Source organism: Rhineura floridana, chromosome 4, assembly GCF_030035675.1.
Source record: "Rhineura floridana isolate rRhiFlo1 chromosome 4, rRhiFlo1.hap2, whole genome shotgun sequence".
In the NCBI taxonomy this organism is placed as follows: domain Eukaryota; kingdom Metazoa; phylum Chordata; class Lepidosauria; order Squamata; family Rhineuridae; genus Rhineura; species Rhineura floridana.
The window spans coordinates 66,587,201-66,604,647 of record NC_084483.1 but is presented as its reverse complement, the minus strand read 5'-3'; the positions used below and the strand labels follow the sequence as shown (position 1 = coordinate 66,604,647).

The 17,447-nt window shown below is 42.5% G+C and overlaps 1 protein-coding gene and 1 non-coding gene across 4 annotated transcripts in view; both read left to right on the top strand.

The window, feature by feature from the left end:
• ME1 (malic enzyme 1) overlaps window positions 1-17,447 on the top strand; it is a 219,431-nt gene that overhangs the window by 113,058 nt on the left and 88,926 nt on the right. The window lies entirely within an intron of this gene.
• On the top strand, window positions 1,064-1,182 carry LOC133384729 (5S ribosomal RNA). Its single transcript, XR_009762662.1, has one exon. It is a non-coding gene; the product is annotated as a 5S ribosomal RNA (ribosomal RNA).

The window sequence follows — 17,447 nt, the reverse complement described above, 5'->3', positions numbered from 1 at the left end:
GACAAATACAGAGATACAGACAAATATACCTTTCTCCTTAGGCTGCTTTCACCCTCAACAACCTCCTTTTTAACTACTGATGGAGAAAAGATACAAGGACAGCCCCCATCCCCACTGCTCATCATCCATTAGTAGTAAATTACCCTCAGTGGCCCACTATTTGCAACCCTCCTCCCATGGCATCCCAATTCACAGTTTGAGTAGAACCTAGACCAGGGGTTGGCAACCTGTTTGGACCCATGGGCACATTTGCAAAATGGAGAAACTGTTGTGGGCACCATACAAACACTGTGACCAAGCACACACCACAACCTGTTCTACTGGCTGCAAAACAATGCTTCCTTTAAGCCTAATTTCAGTGGGAGAAGGTGGCCCTACAGATGCCAGCGATGGCCTGTGGATGCATGCGTGCCTACAGGCATCCTATCCTGTTGGTGACCCCTGCCCTAGGCACTAAAGCCAAATTTCACCTGATACATAAGAGTCCTGAAAATCATGCAGGTGCCTCTGATAGCATGTCCATTACGACTTTCATCTTCTCTTGCACTTCCAGCTGCATAGAAAATCCATCTCTTTCTGCATATTAGTATGGCTCTGTAGTGGTTAGCATGTTTAAAAATACATGTTAATGGAGCTGGTCTTTTTCTGTGAATCTTGCAGCTTTTGATAGCCTTTCTTTTTATGGTGATACTTTGTGTGTCTTTTAAATTTATTATTTTTGGGATTTATATCCTAACTTTCAATACTAGCTAGTATTCCCAATGCATTGTACAATGACTAATAAAATAGAAATACAGCAACTAACTAAAACATGGTATATTGCAACCAAAGGATAAAAGGGCTTCCAGTTGGAAACTGGAACACAGCTTAAAAAGAAAGAGCAAAGCAATCCTAACCACTAGATTCACTGGTTGGTGACAGTTAAGTCAGAGCGGAGGTGCCTCTCCACTGAAGAGTTTTGCCAGCAAAGGGACGCACCTGCTGCAAAACCTCTTGCGATACCTGTGGATAGCACCATGGGCATACTGTTTGTGGATCTTTTGCTGGTAGTAGTCTGTATTAGGCCTATGGCCATACTACCCTGAACGTGCCCGATCTCATCTGATCTCAGAAGCTAAGCAGGGTCAGGCCTGGTTAGTACTTGGATGGGAGACCGCCTGGGAATACCGGGTGCCGTAGGCTGAGAGGAAGGCAATGGTAAACCACCTGTGAATATCTCTTACCATGAAAACCCTATGAATATATCCAAAAGATTCATAAGGTTGCCATAAGTTGTAATTGACTTGAAGGCAAGATCAGCCACTCAGGGCCTTCTCTCAGTCCCACCAACTAAAACAGCTAGGTTGGTGGGGACTAGGGAGAGGGCATTTTCAGTGGTGGCCCCCACTCTCTGGAACTCCCTCCCGTATGATCTTCGGCATGCCCCTTCCCTGAATGTATTCCGCAAAGCCTTGAAGACCTGGCTCTTCAGACAGGCCTTTGGGACTTCCGGGGAGGGTTAATGTTGCCTATTACTCTGAACTGTTATTGTTCTTTATTCATAGTTTTACTGTTATATGTATTTTATGGTGATGCATTTATTGCACTTGAATTGTACGTCGCCTAGAGTGGCCATTGGCCAGATAGGCGACAGATAAATTAAATTATTATTATTATTAAGGCATATAACAACAACAACAAAGTCTGTATTAGGCCTCAAAATTCCAGGGGTGGGACAGTGGTGGGATGGAAGTGGCTGCACTAGATCCGTTTGGTTCATTGGTGTCAGATTCAGTTCCTCATACCACATCTGCCTGGAGTTGTTGTAGCTAATCCCTCCATTTGAACCAATTGAGGAGGATTAAAAAATAGCAGCAGATCTGCATGGGAAAGAAGACTATAACTCCAGCGCGGCCAGTGTGAAGGGGTGAGGCTTTGGAAGTGGCAGTGGGTTGCACTGAAAAATGCCTTGGGAAGTAAAGAAGTCTATTATTCTGATGCCAGGCAATCGGGTGGGTTCCAGGTGAGTTTTCTTGCGAAGAGCTTTCAGTGGACAGCATAAAATAATTGAAAAGTCTCTTTCCCTGGTCATCCTCTGTTTTATATATGATGGCAGGGGGAGATGAAGAGAAGCCTAAGATTCCAGTGATAGGGAAGTTTTGACAGGCCATCATCCTCTTGTCATTTTTGAACAATTAAGCTTGGCTAGAACAAGTCAGATTCCTTATGGAGCACAAATCCACATGTAAAAGAACAGCATGATGGCTACTCAAAATGCAGTTATGTTGAAGCAACTCCATGTGGTATGGTGTTTGCATGAAGCAGCTTCCTATAATGACTGTTTGTTTTATAGAGTGTTTGTACCCTGCTCTTAAGCCAAAAAAAGGCTCAAGAGTGGCTTAGGTACAATGAACAGTTTAGATAGTCCCTGCCCACAGGTTTATAATCTAGAAGACATGACACAAGGAAAAAGGGACAGGAAGGGAAGAGGAAAACAAACGCAGGCCCCAGTTCCTAAAGTTAAATAGTAGTTTTTACAATGACCAGCTGAAACAGTTCAGGGGCGGAAGCATCTGATGGTGCTGGTCTTTCAGCAGACAAAATGAGTTGTCTCCCACTGAGGCAGCCTGCTGGAATGACTGCTACAAAGTGTTACTGTTTTCACCAAACCATCAAGTATGGAGCTGCCTTCACATGGTTGTCTTTGAATGAGCCCATCACCCTGTTGTTTGCATGTGTATATTAGGCTAATTCAGTTCTGGAAAGGAAAAGGCTTTTTTCAGCTGCCTTTGCATAGCAAAAGTGCTGCATATCCTAACGTCAATTCTGTGTGTAACTATAAAGGAGAATGTTCAGATAGCATCTGACATCACATAGTCAAATATATTCTTAATTGAAAGACACGTCTTGGAAGTGCAATTCCAACAGAGCCAATATATCTCTCATATTTTGGGCTTACCCTAAAAGTAGACAGTTTGAGGTCTCCATCGTGATGGAAATCAATAAAAGTATGGGCAGTGATTTGTCACTGGACTCAATTGTTATTTTATTAGGATTTATAAAGGGCAACACTTTACAAGAGGATGTGGAGATGGTGATTCTATTAATAAGAGCACAACTGACTATATCAATCATAAATGAAGGAAGACATATCCACCCTCTGTACGTGGCTGGTGTTTGAAAGCATGAGATATGGCCTACTCAAAACTCATAAACATGATAGAGAAAGGAGAGAGTAGCTGGGAGGGACCAGCCACACATATAAATTCAGAGCACCCTAGTGAGGGAGCCTGCTCCACAAGCTAGAGGGAGCCCCCATCTGACAAAGCATCAAGGCCCCAGCTGACAAAGCATCAAGGCGAGTTAAGCAGCAGAGCAAGAAGAGGGTAAGTAACACCCATTTATTTCATTATTTAATTGAATTAAAACAGCTCAGAGTAATAAGTAATAAGGGCAGCCTAGGGTCACCGTGAGCTAGGACAGATCCTAGGGGTAGGAAGCCTATAGAAAACTAGTTTTCAACACCACCCTAGCATGAAAGCTTCAGGGGACACTGTAAACAAGGCTAAATTCCAGTTTGAGAGAAGGGGAAAAGGAAACTCCACCAATACATACAGGGAGAGAGTCAGCTCAGTTTTTGCTATAAAGGGCAGCTTTAGCCTTCCTTAAACACAACCACAAGCTCTGTTTCACTAGGTTAAAAAATGGTCAGGCTGTTCTAGGCGGGAAAACAAAAAAGACTCGCCTGGAAGTCCCAGCCCCCTACTTATATTAAAAGCAGCCAAAAGCTAGTCTAGTTTGTCCAGGCCAGAGTGCAAGGCACCACTTAAAACTACAGGAGAACTTGCACTGATAAAAGTGGTTGTTGTCAGCAAATAAAATAAAAATAGAGTAAAAGCTAGTTAACCTTTCTTAGTACCACTAGTCAAAGTCTTTAAACAGCCCCCCCTCTAAGGAAGGAAGCCTGCCTTCCTGCCTTCAAAGGAAGGAAGCCTGAGATAATCTAAGGAGTTAAGCCCCAGTTGACAGTTCAGCCATCAGCCTCAATTAACACATCATTGGCTGGCAGCAGTAGCTGGGAGGGACCAGCCACACATATAAATTCAGAGCACCCTAGCGAGGGAGCCTGCACCACGAGCTAGAGGGAGCCCCCAGCTGACAAAGCGTCAAGGCCCTAGCTGACAAAGCGTCAAGGCGAGTTAAGCAGCAGAGCGAGTTCGGCAGCAGGGCGAGGAGGCCAGGGCCCCCCATTCTGCCTGTCTGTTCCCTGACCTCAACTAAACCGCAGTTTCCAACCCATTAACTTAATAAACCTTAAAACAAAACTATGCAGGTAAGAAGCCAGCAGGGGTGTGGGGGCTTTCCAGTGTTTTGCACTGCCTGCAGCATGTACGACTATCTGCCTGTTGGACAGAAGTCGTGGGTGTGCTCTCAGTGCAATGAGCTCCTGGCTGTCCTGGAACGACTTCATTTCCTTGAGGCCAAGGTGGCTGACCGGGAAAAGCTGAGAGAGGCAGAGAGGTGTGTGGATGAGGCCTTCAGGGACATTATAGCTGTGTCCCACTCCAAGGATGATAGCTCTTCTGCTATCATGGAGAACGATGGTCTCGGGGAAGGAGAGTATCCAGCCGAGGAACAGGGAAACGATCCCTTAGAAGGGACCCATTCCTTGGGGGATGAGCAGCTATCCTCTCGTGCTGAGGATATATCTGCGGGGGGTGGAGGGATCCTTGTAGTGGGCGATTCGATCATTAGGAACATAGACAGTGGGGTGTGTGATGGACGTGCAGACTGCAAGGTGATTTGCCTGCCTGGTGCGAAGGTTGCGGATATCGTGTTGGAATTGCGGCTTGCCTGTCAGGGCAATGCCACTGCGTATGACAGGAATGAATAGAGACAGAACGCTAGAAGTGGTGAAGATGAATCTTTTACTGATTCAATAGCTTAGTTCAGATACACAGATACACGAGCTTTCTCCTTCACATACATCAAATGCACCCCCCACACCCTGAGCTGTTTCTATGGAGTTATATAGCCTTGGCAGCTTTCCTGCCCAGCCACCTGCAGCCTTCGGTCTGCTCTCTGTCCTTGAGCCCCAGAATGTGCTGTTTAACCCTGTCTTAACTCTGTCCATGTCTTTTGGAATACATCATGTCTCAGCATTCTAACAAGCCCCCACCTTCCAAACAGACATGGCTTTTTATACATTTTACATTTTACAGATTATGATATTTCATCTTACACATACCACAATTACAGTTCAGTTATTTACAGTTTTCTTTTTTTCTGTTGCTTGTTATTGTTTTATTGTTACATTGCATTCATTGTTAATCTTTTACTATACACATGCCCATTTTGTTTATTAACCTGTCATGCATTTCTTCAGTCAATGGTTTTGTTAATACATCAGCAAGCATTTCTTTAGTGTTCACATAGCTCAGTTCAATCAATTTGCTTTGTACACAGTCTCTAACGTGGTGAAACCGCACACTCACGTGTTTAGTGCGCCTATTGTTGGCTTCTGATTCAGCCAAACGTATGCACGACTGATTATCCTCATATACTCTTATTGGCTTTTGGATTTTTATCTGTGCTTCCTCCATTAAGAGTTCATACCAATTTAATTCGTGACATGCCATGGACAGGCTGATGTATTCTGCTTCAGTACTAGATGTTGCCACAAGCGTTTGCTTTCTGCTGAACCAGTCTATTGTAGACCCATGAAACATAATCAACACACCCGCTGTTGATTTACGGTTATTTTTGTCTCCAGCATGGTCTGCATCTACATAACATGCTAGATTTCCTGTTGCTACAGCAGATAGAGCGAGTCCATAATTCACTGTACCCTTGAGATATCTAACTACACGTTTAACCCCACGCCAATCTTTCTCAGTGGGCTTTTCTACTTTTCTACACAGTATGCTAACAGCATTAGCTATATCCGGGCGTGTCACTTTGGCTAAATACTGTAGTTTACCTATGATTTGTCTATACAGGTCTGGGTCAGTAAAGTAGTCACCTTCTGTTTCGTTTTGAAATGACACTGACATGGGTGTTTTCGTTTCATTGCAATCTGCCATCTTACTGTCAGCTAATAGCTGCTCTATTTTGCTTCCTTGATGTAGGATGAAACCACCATTATCATCATGAATTACATGCATACCCAGATACTCTTGTACGGGCCCTAAGCATTTTGTTTGCATGTATTGTTTCAAACCAGAGGCAAATTCCTGTTCCTCCCTCTCATTGTTATGCATATATAGGATATCGTCTACATAAACTAGACAGTAAGAGATTTCTTTTCCTTGTTTAATATAGACACATGGATCTGCTACGCAACGTTGAAACCCCATGGCCTTTAAAACCTCATCCAACTTGATGTTCCAACATCTTGCACTTTGTTTCAGGCCATATATAGATTTGTGTAACCTGCATGCCATTCCTGGTGGTGTTACACACCCTGGTGGAGGCTGCATATAGATCTCTTCTGTTAAATCTCCATAGAGAAATGCAGTCTTGATATCATAATGATATACCTTTAAGCCTCTTACAGCTGCCACCTTCAATAGGAGACAAACAGACTCATGTCTGATTACCGGTGCAAAGACGACATCATAATCTGTGCCCTGTTTCTGTAAGAACCCTTTGGCAACCAGACATGCTCTATGTATTTCACCTGTGTTTGTTCTTTTATGTTTAAATACCCACTTGCACCCTATCGTTGACTTGCCAGGAGGCAATGGCTCCAATGTCCACGTTTTATTGCTATCCATTGCCTCTAATTCATCCTGCATGGCCTTTTGCCATTTGGCTTGCTCATCCGGAGACATTTGTTTAATCTCATTTATATCCCCTGGATCTCTCTTTGTGCCTCCCTCAATCCACGAGGGACGTTCCTCGCACAACGCTAATGAGGCTTTTATTTGTGGCAGTGCTTGCACTTTTTCCTCCACTACTTGAGTACCTGTAACTGCAGTGAGTGTCACATGAAACAAAGACTGCTTAATGAAACCTTTCAAACATGTCTTATTTCCCTTCACTATCTCACATGTTCTGTTTCTGAATGTAACTGTGAACCCCATTGCACACAGTTTGGATACAGATAAAATGTTACATTGAATGTCGGGCACGTACAAAATGTCAGTAATAATTGTATTTAAAGCACTTAAAGTCACAGTACCCATAGCTTGTACCTGTTTCTGTGTTCCATCAGCTAGCACCACGTGTGAAGTCGCTGGAACCATAGTCCTGAACATAGATTTGTCATTGATTAGGGTGTGTGTAGCCCCTGAATCAAGAAGCCAGGTTCCTTTAATTTTATAGTCTCTGTCTTTACCTTCAGCTTTCACTAGCTGCACTTGTGACGAATTCCTTCTCTGTTTTCTCTGCCGCAACTCACAGTCTCTCTGAAGATGAGTTAATGACCCACAACGATAGCATGCCTTTGTTCCAAACGACCTGCCAAACGACCTGCCATTAATCTCAGTCTTTTCACTTTTTCCTTCCGACTTTCTTTCCTTCTCCTGTTCAGAAGCCTCCTGACGTCTCTCCCACTGCTGTATCAACTTGCCTGTCACGTAAGGGAGCGATAAATCTTCTTCAGGGAGCGCTTCGAGTGAACTGATAAGATTGTCCCATGATGAATCTAATGTTGCCAGGATTATATATATATTTTTGTGTGTCCGGATATATTACATTTCTTTCTTGTAACTCAGCAAACAGCTTTGAAATTTTAAACAAATGTTCAGCCATCGTGACATTATCCGTGTACTTGAGCTGGTACAATCTTCTTGTTAAACTTATTTTATTGCTTGCTGCTTTTCGGACATGGATCTCATTCAGAGCTTGCCAGGTTAATTTAGCTGTTTCTTTATCCTGCACGTATAGCAATTGAGAGTCACTTACTGCCAGGATAATATACGATCTCGCACGCTCATCCAGCCTTATCCACGGTGCCGGTGGGGGATCAGACGGGGGATCCTCTGTTACAACAGTCCATAAGTCTTCCTTTGTTAGAAACGCCTGCATCCTCATTCTCCAATTCAAGTAATCAGTTTCGTTCAGACGCTCCAATGGCATCCCTTGCGAAAGTGGAACTGCCATTTTTCACAGTTTCCTTGCATCACTTTGGAGAAACGAAACCTCTTTTTACAGCTTCACCGTATCTGCTCCAGGCCTCTTTTACGTTCTGCACCGGCTTCCACTGGCTCCTGTCACCGTCCGTGCTGCCGTCGTATGTCGGCTCAGCTCTGCTGCCTTTCTTTCTTCACTGCACTCTGCTTATGCTCTATTCCTTTCCTGTCTCTGAGCCCATAACCCTTTGTTGGAATTGCGGCTTGCCTGTCAGGGCAATGCCACTGCGTATGACAGGAATGAATAGAGACAGAACACTAGAAGTGGTGAAGATGAAACTTTTACTGATTCAATAGCTTAGTTCAGATACACAGATACACGAGCTCTCTCCTTCACATACATCAAATGCACCCCCCACACCCTGAGCTGTTTCTATGGAGTTATATAGCCTTGGCAGCTTTCCTGCCCAGCCACCTGCAGCCTTCGGTCTGCTCTCTGTCCTTGAGCCCCAGAGTGTGCTGTTTAACCCTGTCTTAACTCTGTCCATGTCTTTTGGAATACATCATGTCTCAGCATTCTAACATATCGCCCGTCGTTTAGATAGTTTGGTAGACAGTGCTGGGGAGGAGTCAGTGGTCGTGGTGCACGTTGGCACCAATGACATGGGGAAATGCAGCTGTGAGGTCCTGGAAGCAAAATTTAGGTTGCTAGGTAGGATGCTGAAAGCCAGGACCTCCAAGGTGGCTTTCTCTGAAATGCTACCGGTTTCACGCGCAGGACCAGCCAGACAGGCACAGCTTTGTAGTCTCAATGCGTGGATGAGACGATGGTGTCGGGAGGGGGGGTTGGATTTGTTAGGCACTGGGGAACACTTTGGGACAAGCCAGGCCTGTACAAAAGGGACGGGCTCCACTTGAACCGGAATGGAACCAGACTGCTGGCACTTAAAATTAAAAAGGTGGCAGAGCAGCTTTTAAACTGACTGAGGGGGAAAACGCGACAGGAGCTGAGGAAGGTCCAGTTCGGAATAAACCTCCCCCCTGGGATAAAGACCAAAGAAATGATGAAATTTTAAAAGGGGTAGGCCTAGAAGTAGGCATTATGAGAGCAGGGGCACAGGATATCAATTCAGAAGGGCAAAATTACCATAGGCCAAACCACAAGTGCCAAAGACACTTGAAGAGAGACACTGCTTACAAGTGCCTGTACGCTAATGCTAGGAGCCTGCGAACCAAGATGGGAGAACTGGAGTGCTTGGTCTTAGAGGAGAGCATTGATATAGTGAGCATAACAGAGAGCTGGTGGAATGGAGAAAACCAGTGGGATATGGTTATCCCTGGATGTAAACTATATCGGAAGGACATATTGGTGGCGGTGTCGCTCTATATGTGAAAGAAGGCATTGAATCCAGCAAGCTCGAAACCCCAAAAGAGGCGGACTCCTCCACAGAATCGTTGTGGGTGGTGATACCATGCCCCAGGAGGGATTTAATACTGGGAACGATCTATCGTCCCCCTGATCAAAATGCTCAGGGAGACCTGGAGATGAGATACGAAATTGAGGAAGCATCCAAACTAGGAAATGTGGTAGTAATGGGTGACTTCAACTATCCGGACATAGACTGGCCGCATATGTGTTCCAGTCACGACAAAGAAGCAAAATTTCTAGATATTCTAAATGACTATGCCCTAGACCAGTTGGTCATGGAACCGACCAGAGGCACGGCAACCCTGGACTTAATCCTCAGTGGGGACCAGGACCTGGTGCGAGATGTAAGTGTTGTTGAACCGATTGGGAGCAGTGACCATAGTGCTATTAAATTAAACATACGTGTAACTGGCCAATTGCCAAGAAAATCCAACACGGTCACATTTGACTTCAAAAGAGGAAACTTCACAAAAATGAGGGGATTGGTAAAAAGAAAGCTGAAAAACAAAGTCCAGAGGGTCACATCACTTGAAAATGCTTGGAAGTTGTTTAAAAACACTATATTAGAAGCTCAACTGGAGTGCATACTGCAGATCAGAAAAGGTACCGCCAGGGCCAACTAGATGCCAGCATGGTTAACGAGCAAAGTCAAGGAAGCTCTTAGAGGCAAAAAGTCTTCCTTCAGAAAATGGAAGTCTTGTCCGAATGAAGAAAATAAAAAGAAACACAAACTCTGGTAAAAGAAATGCAAAAAGACAATAAGGGATGCCAAAAAAGAATTTGAGGAGCACATTACTAAGAACATAAAAACCAACAACAAACAATTCTATAAATACATTCAAAGCAGGAGACCATCTAGGGAGGCGATTGGACCCTTGGATGATAAGGGAGTCAAAGGTGTACTAAAGAACGATAAGGAGATTGCAGAGAAGCTAAATGCATTTTTTGCATCTGTCTTCACAGTGGAAGATATAGGGCAGATCCCTGAACCTGAACTAACATTTGCAGGAGGGGATTCTGAGGGACTGAGACAAATAGTGGTAATGAGAGAGGAAGTTCTAGGCTTAATAGACAATATAAAAACTGATAAATCACCGGGCCCGGATGGCATCCACCCGAGAGTTCTCAAAGAACTCAAATGTGAAATTGCTGATCTGCTAACTAAAATATGTAACTTGTCCCTCAGTTCCTCCTCCGTGCCTGAGGACTGGAAAGTGGCCAATGTAACGCCAATCTTCAAAAAGGGATCCAGAGGGGATCCCGGAAATTACAGGCCAGTTAGCTTAACTTCTGTCCCTGGAAAACTGGTAGAAAGTATTATTAAAGCTAGATTAACTAAGCACATAGAAGAACAAGCCTTGCTGAAGCAGAGGCAGCATGGCTTCTGCAAGGGAAAGTCCTGTCTCAGTAACCTATTAGAATTCTTTGAGAGTGTCAACAAGCATATAGATAGAGGTGATCCAGTGGACATAGTGTACTTAGACTTTCAAAAAGCTTTTGACAAGGTACCTCACCAAAGACTTCTGAGGAAGCTTAGCAGTCATGGAATAAGAGGAGAGATCCTCTTGTGGATAAGGAATTGGTTAAGAAGCAGAAAGCAGAGAGTAGGAATAAATGGACAGTTCTTCCAATGGAGGGCTCTAGAAGGTGGAGTCCTTTGAGGATCAGTATTGGGACCTGTACTTTTCAACTTGTTCATTAATGACCTAGAATTAGGAGTGAGCAGTGAAGTGGCCAAGTTTGCTGACGACACTAAATTGTTCAGGGTTGTTAAAACAAAAAGGGATTGCGAAGAGTTCCAAAAAGACCTCTCCAAACTGAGTGAAAGGGTGGAAAAATGGCAAATGCAATTCAATATAAACAAGTGTAAAATTATGCATATTGGATTAAAAAATCTTAATTTCACATATACGCTCATGAGGTCTGAACTGGCAGTGACCGACCAGGAGAGAGACCTCGGGGTTGTAGTGGACAGCACGATGAAAATGTCGACCCAGTGTGCGGCAGCTGTGAAAAGGCAAATTCCATGCTAGCGATAATTAGGAAAGGTATTGAAAATAAAACAGCCGATATCATAATGCCGTTGTATAAATCTATGGTGCGGCCGCATTTGGAATACTGTGTACAGTTCTGGTCGCCTCATCTCAAAAAGGATATTATAGAGTTGGAAAAGGTTCAGAAGAGGGCAACCAGAATGATCAAGGGGATGGAGCGACTCCCTTACGAGGAAGGGTTGCAGCACTTGGGGCTTTTTAGTTTAGAGAAAAGGCAGGTCAGAGGAGACGTGATAGAAGTGTATAAAATTATGCATGGCATTGAGAAAGTGGATAGAGAAAAGTTTTTCTCCCTCTCTCATAATACTAGAACTCGTGGACATTCAAAGAAGCTGAATGTTGGAAGATTCAGGACGGACGAAAGGAAGTACTTCTTTACTCAGCACATAGTTAAACTATGGAATTTGCTCCCACAAGACGCAGTAATGGCCACCAGCTTGGATGGCTTTAAAAGAAGATTAGACAAATTCATGGAGGACAGGGCTATCAATGGCCATGATGGCTGTGCTCTGCCCCCCTAGTCAGAGGCAGCATGCTTCTGAAAACCAGTTGCCGGAAGCCTCAGGAGGGGAGAGTGTTCTTGCACTCAGGTCCTGCTTGCGGGCTTCTCCCAGGCACCTGGTTGGTCACTATGAGAACAGGATGCTGGACTAGATGGGCCACTGGCCTGATCCAGCAGGCTCTTCTTATGTTCTTAGAAAGCAATACAAAATATTCATTGAGAAACTGAGGTTTTTTAAATTCAGTGCTAGACTTGACAGAGTACATGACACAGCATGCCCATGTTCTATGAACCTTAATGATGGCATATTATTTGGAGATAATTTTAAAATGTCAAAAATTAGTTATCCTACTGGCAGTAGTGATACAGTCATTTTTAGATTGTATTCTTTAAATTACTAGTACACTGTTGTGTTGGTTGTTGCTGCTTTATTTTATTTTATGTCTTTCATTATCATTTTCACTGTTTTGTTTTAATATTTTTTGTAAGATGATTTATGTGGATAAGATATCAGTGTGTAAACTGTTACTTGTTATTCTCAATCATATTTGAAATAATAAAAGAAAAGTAAAATGATAGATGAATAAAAACAAAGTGCTGCTTTTCCCTATGTAAAGCAACTTTATAGAGAAAGGCAGGCCTTGGCTGCACCTATAGTAGACTTCAGGATGATTATCAGGATAATACTGGGAGGAAGAAGACATCACACATGCTGACATTGCTATTTTTGCTGTATAAAATGAGTCAAGGCTGCTTGCCCATTGCAGTGTTTCAGAGTCCCCAACTTCTTTTTCAGAGCAATACTAGACATCATACTGGTAAAGGGTTAGCATCTTCTGGTCTGAAGCCAAACTGACTACTCAGCAGTGGGGGTGGTTGTTTTTTGGGGGGATTTTATTTTTTTTTGAAGAGCTTGCCAGAAGACCACAGAAGCTGTAAATTATGGATGGAAAATATTTTTAAAGGACAGTATTTGCAGACTAAATTTACCAAGGGCAGCTGTTTTGCTATAATTTCCAAATCAGATTTTAAAATATGATCCAGCTGCTTGCATTTTGCAATTAGCTGACATACCAACATTATGTCAAAAGTCCTAAACTGGCTTCCTGACTTATTATACGCTGGGGACAGTAGGCATTAGTCTGGAGTCAGTGGTAAGTTGAACTTTACAATATTTTGCATTACAAATGCATAGGTACCTTACCATGTTCCTTTTTGCTAAGTATACAAATCTCATGAGAATGCAGTTGAGTTACCTTGCATTGGAATGCCCTCTTCACATGTTCATTAATGTCTGTTCTACTAGGTTAACTGTGTCATTCCATTAAACTGCTTAGGACCCTTATGGCATATCTAGCCAGTGTATTTTTACCCAATAATGCAAGTTGGTCAGATCTTTTACATGGAGCACCAAGCTGAGAAGACAAAAGAACCTGCATCTTGGTTGACATAACACAGAATCGGAATTGTGGGGTCTTGCAAGATCTGTATGGTCATTTGACTAACTTGCACCCTAACACAGGAACTTTGTGTCTATGTATATGTAGAATAGTAGTTCACGTACTAGAATACTACAACCTGGGCTGCTTCTAGTGAGCTATCCGATCAGAAACAGGAATGAGCAATTTGGAAAGAAATAGGTTATGCAATGCTTCAAGCATGTCTGCCATTGTTCCTTCTCAGTTCCTTACCAGTTCTGGATAAGGTTGATCTTTACTTGAGCTTTCCAAAATAATTCCAGTGGAAAGTGAGCTTAAATACTTGACCACTTGTAGTAAAATAATCCAAATGCCAGCAAAAATATATACTTTAGTGATATTCTAACTTTGACATTCTATAGAAGTGATAGGGTACAAATTCAGGGCTTTGCCAAAGAAAACAAATAAGTAAATAATATTTCATGGAGTTAAATCTTTTCCTTTAATTTGGCTCTATATTATAATAAATGAGTGTAATCTGAAAGTTCAATTTAAGATCAAAGCCTTATTGTGACCTGAATGAGTACTACTGTGCACTGAATACAGTTTGCTTTTTTCATGATAAACAGTTAACCAGTTTCTCTTAACTGATTAGCTGTATTTTCTTAACAACCACATAACAGCAAGCATATTTAATCATGCATATAAAATATTCGCAAGAATCTCATTGATATGAGAAAGAGCTTTCCCAAAAATTATTTTATTTCCAAGGGTGAACTTTATTTTGGCTCTGAAATTAATTTTTTTCCATGAGCATTCACCAATGTCTACTGTAAAAAACATAAATAAGCCATGTACAGTGCCTTGCAACAGTATTCAGACTCAGGACCAATGCTCTCATATTACTGAATTACAAATGGTACATTGTAATTTTCATAGAATCATAGACTAGTAGAGTAGGAACGGGCCTATAAGGCCATCAAGTCCAACCCCCTGCTCAATGCAGGAATCCAAATCAAAGCATTCCCAACAGATGGCTGCCCAACTGCCTGTTGAATGCCTCCAGTGTCAGAGAGCCCACTACCTCTCTAGGTAATTGGTTCCATTGTCGTATGGCTCTAACAGTTAGGAAGTTTTTCCTGATGTTCAGTCGAAATCTGGCTTCCTGCAACTTGAGCCCATTATTCAGTTTCCTGTAGTCTGGGACAATCGAGAAGAGATCCAGGCCCTCCTCTGTGTGACAGCCTTTCACGTACTTCAAAAGTGCTATCATATCTCTCCTCAGTCTTCTCTTCTCCAGGCTAAACATGCCCAGTTCTTTCAGTCTCTCCTCATAGGGCTTTGTTTCCAGTCCCCTGATCATCCTTGTTGCCCTCCTCTGAACCTGTTCCAGTTTGTCTGCATCCTTCTTGAAGTGCGGAGACCAGAACTGGATGCTTTACTCAAGATGAGGCCTAACCAGTGCTGAATAGAGGGGAACTAATACTTCACGCAATTTGGAAACTATACTTCTGTTAATGCAACCTAATATAGCATTTGCCTTTTTTGCAGCCACATCACACTGTTGGTTCATATTCAGCTTGTGATCAACTACAATTCCAGGATCCTTCTCACATGTATTGCTGAGCCAAGTAATCCACCATCTTATAACTATGCATTTGGTTTCTTTTTCCTAAGTGTAGAACTTTGCATTTATTCCTGTTGAATTTCATTCTGTTGTTTTCATGCCAGTGCTCCAGCCTATCAAGGTCCCTTTGAATTTTGTTTCTGTCTTCCACTGTATTAGCTGTGCTCCCCAATTTTGTATCTTCTGCAAATTTGATAAGCATGCTCTGTACCTCCTCATCCAAGTCGTTAATAAAAATGTTGAAGAGCACTGGGCCCAGGACCAAGCCCTGTGGTACCCCACTTGTTACTTCCTCCCAGTTTGGGAAGGAACCATTGATAAGCACTCTTTGAGTACGATTCTGGAGCCAACTGTGGATCCACCTGATAGTTGTTCCATCCAGCCCACATTTAGCTAGCTTGTTAATCAGAATATCATGGGGCACTTTGTCCAAAGCTTTGCTGAAGTCGAGATATATTATGTCCACAGCATTCCCATAGTTTACAAGGGAGGCTACTCGATCAAAAAACGAGATAAGATTAGTTTGGTAGGATTTGTTCTTCATAAACCCATGTTGGCTCCTAGGAATCACTGCATTGTTTTCAAAGTGCTTAAAGATTGATTGCTGTATATTTATATTTATTATTATATGTATTTTGTTCTGTATTATATTTTATTTTGAAACACAAACTCAAAATCAATTCTTGTAAGGTGACATTGGTTTTATGTTGGGAAATGTTTGTAAGAAATATAAAAAACTGAAACATGTTGCTTGCATAAGTGTTCAACCCCCATATGTTAATATTTGGTAGAGCTGCAATAACAGCTTTAAATCTTTGGGAGTAGGTATGTACCAGCTTTGCACACAGTGTCGGAGGGATTGTGGCCCATTCTTTTTGGCAAATTCGCTCCAGGTCTTTCAGGTTGGTTGGGCGTCACTTGTGGATCGCAATTTTCAAAGAGCGCCACAGATTCTCAATGGGATTGACATTTTGACTGGGCCCTGTAAGACATTCACCTTTTTGTTTGTGAGCCACTCCAATGTTGCTTTGGCCTTGTGCTTGGGATCATTGTCCTGCTGAAAAGTGAATTTCCTCCCATCGTTCAATTTTTTAGTGGACTGAAACAGGTTCTCTTGCAGTATTTCCCTGTATTTTGCTCCATCCATTCTTCCTTCAGTTTTAACAAGATGCCCAGTCCCTGCTGATGAGAAGCATCCCCACAGCATGATGCTGCTACCACCATACATTACTATAGGGATGGTGTATCTTGAGGGATGGGGAGTGTTAGGTTTGCACCACACATAGTGCTTTGAGTTTTGGCCAGAAAGCTCTATCTTGGTCTCATCTGACCACAAAACCTTTTCCCACATTGCATCTGGGGCACTCTCATGCTTTCTGGCAAACTCCAGATGTGCTTTCAGATAGTACTTTTTGAGTAACGGCTTCTTTCTTGCCATCCTCCCATACAGGCCAATGTTATGCAGAGCTCTTGATATGGTTGACTTGTGCACCATTACTCCCATCCACTGAACTCTGTAGCTACTTCTAAGTGATTGTTGGCCTTTCTGTGGCTTCTCTCACAAGTCTCTTTCTTGTTCGAGCGCTGAGTTTTGAGGGACGGCATTTTCTTTCCAGTGGCTGGATGGTGTGATGCAGCTTCCACTTCCTGTTTATTGATCCAACTGTGCTCACTGGGATATCCAAACACTTGGATATTATTTTGCACCCTTTTCTTAATCTATGCATTTGTATTACATTATCTCTCACTTTTGTATAATGGTCTTTGGTCTTCATTTTCCTTCATATCCACAGCCTGACCAATGATCCTTTAGCAGTGGGGTTTTTATCCTGACAATGTGACAGCAACTTTAATGGTTCACAGTGGATGCCAATGGTAAGGTAATTGTGTCCCCAATAGGGCGATTTCTTTCACCTGTGTAAACTGGGAGTTTCCACAGCACAGGAGTTGAATACTTATGCAAGCAATATGTTTCAGTTTTTTATGTTTCTTACAAACATTTCCCAACATAAAACCAATGTCACCTTAACAATAATTGATTTTGAGTTTCATTGTTTCGAAATAAAATACCATACAGAAAAAAATGACAATGTACCATTTGTAATTCAGTAATATGAGAGCATTGGTCAGGGGTCTGAATACTTTTGCAAGGCACTATGTCATAAATCAGCTTTACTTTTAACTTTGTTCTGTAATAATGACTTTATACATAACCTATAACTTGCTCTTTCATTTGCAAGGTGATATTATTTGAAAGGAACAAATGGTGACTTTCATTTAACCTTAGTCAATTAAGCTTGCAATAGGATTACTATTTACATTATAGGCTCAGGAAATGATCAATGAAGAAGCAGCTTTATTTC